This window comes from Osmerus mordax, chromosome 3, assembly GCF_038355195.1.
Source record: "Osmerus mordax isolate fOsmMor3 chromosome 3, fOsmMor3.pri, whole genome shotgun sequence".
NCBI lineage: Eukaryota > Metazoa > Chordata > Actinopteri > Osmeriformes > Osmeridae > Osmerus > Osmerus mordax.
The window spans coordinates 5490636-5497365 of NC_090052.1; the positions used below are offsets into that span (position 1 = coordinate 5490636).

The 6730-nt window shown below is 41.4% G+C and overlaps 1 pseudogene; it reads left to right on the plus strand.

Moving 5' to 3' along the window:
* Nucleotides 1-1925: 1925 nt before the first annotated feature.
* On the plus strand, nt 1926-6016 carry LOC136940268 (serine/threonine-protein kinase pim-2-like; annotated as a pseudogene).
* Nucleotides 6017-6730: the final 714 nt, after the last annotated feature.

A 6730-nucleotide genomic window follows, 5' to 3' on the forward strand; every position in this document is an offset into this window, starting at 1 on the left:
ACTACAATACAAACTAGCGCACGACATCAATGACATAAAAAATAGTTTCTTCTCTTACGCTGTTGGCCTCTTCAACAAGGCCAAGAGTTCACACTGACTTCATCACTAAATGTCCGTAAAACACACTGCTTTTTGCACTGCACTACACAATCTTGTACCATTTGTATTTTTTTTTATATTTGTATTTTTATATTGTAAATTACTACAACTTCTGTTTTATTTTATATTTTATTGTATATTTTATTTTAATTCTAATTCCACTTAGTATTGCTAGTTATGTACCCTTAGTATAGTTAGTCCTCAAATTCAAATTTTTGATTCATTGTTCTCACCCACTCCCTCTGTTCGCTGATTGGACAGGTAGAAAGTTAACCGGAGACATCTGACTTACGTACCTCAAGCCCAGATGCAGTACAGAAGCAAAATCCAAATTGCCCAATTGTACAGAGAGCCCAGACTCTCTGTACAAATGAAATGTACGAGAGTCTGGTTAGGACCAGGCTACTTTGGCCTGGCATCAAACAAGCACATGCTGAAGGGAAAATTGCGTACTTTCACGGTCCATTTGCTTTCGTTGAGCACCCAATACAGTATGAATCTGTCGATTTATTCGCAGAAAGTCACAAATAAATCACCCATCTGAATCAAGTAGTAGGGTACCTCCTGACCTACTAGTAGTTTAAAAGGTTGGAATTACTCGATTTGTCTAATGATATGCTAAGCCGTGTGTGTTAATAATGAGCCACCCTGGACCTTAAACAAGCAGAAGGGCAGTAGTTTACAATCGCCCCTTTCATATAGTGATCCCAGAGCCATATAAAAACCTGTTCTCATTCCCAAGTCGTCAAATACTAACGCTTTAGGGCTGTGACAGGCGTCGGATGCGAACGCACAGGGTACCCTTTGGCGTCAGTGTGAGACGTCTTGGGGTTTCATCTAACTCCAATGTAAACCCATCCACGGCAATATTGGACGCTTTGAACACCATTCCCATTGGATAAAGCATGGGTGGGATGCTGTTGTATACGGAAGATTTTTCTTATATCCTCCAATATTTTTCAACCCCAAAACACGAAAGTCTCCTTGATAATTCCACAATAATGTGGGTTAATGTTATGTCCATCCAGTTTTTAGAAATTCTGCATCAATTCTGGAAAATAATTACAAACGTTTCGGATATAGCGGAAAATCTTCAGTCACCATCGCTAGACGATCTATGATTGATGTATTTATTAAATAGGATTTCCTTGTATTTATTTATTATTTTATTTGTACACTGTTGATATGAAGAATTTTAAGATCAAAATGAATGTGAACCTGACCGGAAGGGGAAGAAAATAGTCTTAGCTTATTATAGGCTAATTGTAAAATGTTCTGTTTTAATTTTGCGCTTCATGCATGTACTGTACAGTACCGGAAAGAGATTAGTTGTACTAAGTATATTATTAATAGTTTAAACACATTTCTCTGTCAGTCTGTTTTCAGAATCAGAAAGGGTTATAATCGCCAGGAAAGTTTGCACAGACATGGAATTGTGGATACATTCAACAGTAAAGGGAGTCAGATGGCTGAGCGGTGAGGGAATCGGACTAGTAATCTGAAGGTTGCCAGTTCAATTCCTGGTCATGCCAACTGACGTTGTGTCCTTGGGCAAGGCACTTCACCCTACTTGCCTCGGGGGAATGTCCCTGTACTTACTGTAAGTCGCTCTGGATAAGAGCGTCTGCTAAATGACTAAATGTAAATGTAAATGTAAATCTTAAATAAGTGGTGTAAGTTTAAACAAGTGTTACTATACTATACAAAAGGTGCAAAGTCTAATTAACTAATACTAAGGGGACAGGTATGTCAAATAAAATAGGGAGAGGATAGTGCCCAGGAAGCGGAAGGACTCCAAAGTGTTGACTGGGGTGTCGCACAGGGTGATGGGGGTGAGTGGGGCTGTATTCTTTCTGAAGTCCAGGGTTGTCAGCTTCCCACCTATAATCAGACTGTGTACAGGGAGAAGAGTGGAGGAGAAAAGACGCAGCCCTGAGGAGTTTTGGTGCTGATGGGCCGGGAGTCAGAGACTTGTGTTCCCAGCTTAACGTATTGCTTCCTGTCCGACAGGAAGTCTGTGATCCACCTGCAGGTGGAATCAGGCACGTTCAGCTGGGAGAGCTTGTCCTGAAGCAGGGCGGGGATGATGGTGTTTGGTCTTTAACTATGGCTTGAGTGCATAAAAAAATCCTTTAATAAGAATGTTCCACAATATATCACATAATGTATTCACAGCTCACATATTCACAGCTCACATTTATGGTGTACTTATTCATTTTCTACGTCAAGCAACATTCTGGATGCCTAAAGGGGATATAGGCTCTAGCTTCTATAGGCTATTAATTGGTTACCCTTAATGAGACATCTTTATCACCTTCTTCTATTTATTAATGCCAAGCATCTGTGTGGCTGTGTTTTTATAATGGGATTTTAGGGCAGCCAATAAATGAATAGTTAAAAACATGACTAAATATATAATTATATACAATGCTTAAATAAATGACTTAATTATCTAATTAAATGCCTAATTGACATTCAAAATGTATGAATTACAAAACACTTTATTTCATAATGGTCACAACGTGACACAACGCGTCACAACGTGTGGTGAAGTAACATGAACGAGACACATCTGTCGCTCCCTGCATTGAATGATTATTGTAGGCGAGATTTATTGAATTTTGCCTAGATGAGGCAGTGCCCGAATCTGTGATGCAGCTGGTAAATATAATGTTGGTTAGTTAATTTCGTGTTCGTTTATTTGGATTTTGTGTACATTTGCTATGTGGAGTGTTTGCATCAGGCTCACCCGTTCTCATTCCTAAGTCGTCAAATACCGACACTTTGTCACGGCCCCAGGCGTCGGATGCGGACGCACAGGGTACCGTTTGGTGTTAGTATGAGACGTAGACAATTAGGGTTAGGGTTTTGAGTTCCTTTTAGGGTACATAGTCATGGCCTGGTACAGTGAATAATTGGGGTTAGTTAAACACAATTGTTCAATATCATGACCCTAGTCCCAACAGGGGATCAACAGCGCCACCTACAATACCACATTTTTGGGTAAAAGTCGAGGTTCAGATGTCAATATTTCACATCAGGAACCAAGTAGAGCCTTCAGACTGGCATTGTGTTACTCTCCTAATCAAAACCTATCCAATGATATATTTGGTTTGGTCCTATGACGAATTCTAATTTTCACCGTGCTGGACTTCGATCTTGTGTCGGGCATACATTTCAAAGAGACAAGGAAATAAGGTCAAATGCAATAAATTAGATTTTGTGTATATAGTGGCAAAAAATAGTTTTACTTACTATTATTGTTAAGGATTTAACATGGGGCCAAATACAACGTTTACACAAATGTACAATACAAATAGGGGGTATGCAGGTCCAAAATCAGGGTTAGGATTTTGAGTTCCTTTTATGGTACATAGTCATGGCTTGGTACAGTTAATAATTGGGGTTAGTTAAACACAATCGTTCAATATCATGACCCCAGTCCCAACGGGATCAACAGCGCCACCTAGAATAGTTAATTTCTTAAAATTAAATTCGACTTTTTATTTCAACTGAAGCTATAATCCGCCTGAGATTTTGTATTCAGACTCAAAAGGGCTATCTTTAAGTATAATGTTGAGTTTAAAATGTAACAACAGTTACATTTGGACGAATTGATAACTGATAAATTATGACTTTTTAAAGAGACTGATGTAAGTAAATATTACATTGCGAATATGGTACTACTTTAGGACAAAGAACATATAAATGAATATGAACAGACAGAACTACAATTCCCAGAATTCCACCAGTGTTTTGAAGAAAAACATGCGCCATATTTGTAGTCCGCTTATATTCACATTCGTGCTAGTTGCAACTGCTAGACTCCATGAATTAATTTTCCATTATTACACAGCTCTTCTTAATGCTGTATAATGCTGCCTTCACTTGAATGGGGCTTCCCAACGTTCTGTGGTCAACAATTTTTTTGACCGTGGCATAATTGACCGCTGTCAAGGGAAGTGGCCTTTCTGCCTCGGATTCACGTCTTTCGTAGCACTCCACAAGTAGTCCGTTAACTTATCAACCCCAGCGTATTCCGTTGCTTAGCGACGTCTGAAGTTCAACGTCTGAAGTTCAACGTCTTTGGCGAACTATTTCTCTGCTGATCAACACTACAAATAGTAACAAATACATTGTAAAAAGACACACTGTGCTAAGTAATTATTTTGTTTTGGCAAGTAGCCGTGTAATAAGCGGGATAATGTACATTTAATGTATAGAACGCCGGTCATTATCGGGAAAATAAGCGCCGACAGGGCGAACAGCACCCCGACGCAAAGCGGAGGGGTTTTGCTTCGCACTGAAGGGGCTTATTATATTCGTAAAATGTTACGAATTACATGTTACAAATGGACTGTGAGGTCAGGTTGGGTTGTTGTGTTCTCTGTATTTAAGACTCTGGTGGGAAGCTCCTCCAGCTCCCCCTGGAGGTGGTGCTCCTACTGATTGTAGGACAGGGTGGGGCAGTGAAGGTCAAGGGTGAGGAGGTGAGGGGTGAGGCCCACCATAGACCTGTTTGACTATATTCAGGAGAGAGGAGGATATCTCCCAGAGGATCAGGTCAAGGTAAGTGTGTGCAGACAAGTTCATCACAGCCATCCACCTCCAGAGAGCTATTTGTGAAAGTAAACATTAGGGGTGTAACGATACGCTCAGCTCACGATTCGATATGTATCACAATACCGGATGTATAATGCAATACGTATCACAATATTTTGAACAACATTTTTAATGAAACTGAAATTCAATGAACAGATTTATTCCCAAATTGTCTTTGTTGTACATACAATTTAGTTAAGAGTATTAGTGAGAAAATGAGCTAGGACCGTGCGAGCGCGATATTGGTTTTCATATTGGCTTGTAAACGACCGAAGCATAGCAGTTAGCCCCGCCTCTTTCTTCCTCATAGCATTTAAAGCTACAGACACAGAAACAGCACGTCCTGATGAAAGCTCATTGTGGGACTGCTCGTAGTGGCTGTAATTCTGCACCAGGGAAAGAAACTTCAGATACAGTATTAGGGGACAACTAAGGCCTATATAAAAGCATCCAAAAACAGCATGTCATGGGATCTTTAACTCAGTTCAAGCAATTTCTGTGAATGCGTGCTGGTAGCTCAACCAATAGAAGCAAACGGCCGTTATATTGTACAAATATTGCCATAACTCTACAATACATATTGTAAACATTTTGTATTGCGATTAATTCTTCCACAATATATTGTTTCACCATTTGCCCTCCCTCTCCCAACTGTCCATCTTTTCTCTTTCATCATCATTCTGAGGCAGCTGGTTGAAACCTTGATCAATTTTCACTCCTGGGGTGTTCTCCACCGAGACATTAGGCCAGAGAACCTTCTGGTTGAGGTTCTGTGGTTCCACGCATTATGGTTCTGGACTTTGGCTGTAGCGGCATTATTAAAGAAGAACCCTACACCGAGTTCCTTGGTACATTCCCTACTCTTGTATTTTCTCTCACCCCCCCCCCCCCCCCCAATCCATATTAAAGAGCAATATATCATCAAAGATTTACCATGATGACGAACACAAGGACTTGAGCGGAAATAAAGAATGCAGTCATTTGCAATTGCACACAATCACGTGCGTAAACACACTTCCATGTGTGGTTTAAGTAAGGTTGTTTTGTGTATGCGTCAGGTACCGAACTGTACATCCCTCCTGAATGGTACCTCCATGGTTCCTACCAGGCGGTTCCATCCGCTGTCTGTCAGCTGGGGGGACTGTTGTTTAACGTTGTGTCTGGGGTATACCCCTTCCAACCAGGTCATTTGTAGTGAGCCTGTCATGAATGGGATGTCCAGCCGTAAGACATGCATCCACACGCAGATGAGAAAAATAAACATACACACTCTCACACAGAGACACACACATGCTTTCTGTCTGTATTCAGCTGACCACAATCTCCTCCACTTCTCTCATATTCTCTGCTATCTCTCTCCTTCTCTCGTTCTTTCTCTCTCCAGAATTTGAGAACCGGCTGATGTGGTGTTTAGAAAAGTGTCCCCAAAGACCGTCCCACTCTAGAGGAAGTTCTTCTCCACCCATGGCTGAATCCAGAGGAGAAGAGGAAAGCGAGGAGACAGAGGAGGAGCAAGAGAAAGGAAAGAAGAGATGCAGAGAGAGGAGGGGAGAGAAAGAGGAGAGGATTCAACGAGTGTTGGAAGAGATACAGGATTCGGGGGAGTCTTTGACGGCACTGTCCTTTGAGGACGCCTCATCTTCTACCTCCGTCTCTGTCCCAGGGCAAGACCAAGAGGTGTAGGGTAGATCACAGGAGCCCCGAGGTGTCCCCTTATAACACCACTGCCACAACAACAACAACCTCACATTGTACACATGGAAAAGGTACACACACAGACAGTCACGGTCATGGCCATGCACCAGTTTATGTTCTCCTGGTCTTCCTTGCTCCTTGTGTTCTGTCTGTCTCCATGGGTGTGTTTTCTGGTCTTGGTTTGGTTTGGTCTCTTTCTCCAAGTTCCCTGCACTCCTCTGCCTTGTTCCAATCCCTCAGCTGTTGATCAATGTGATCACCCCGACCTCTGTATTTATGTATGCTCCCTTTGTCAGTCCTTGTCATGTCATTGTCCTAGTATGTGAGAGTTTTC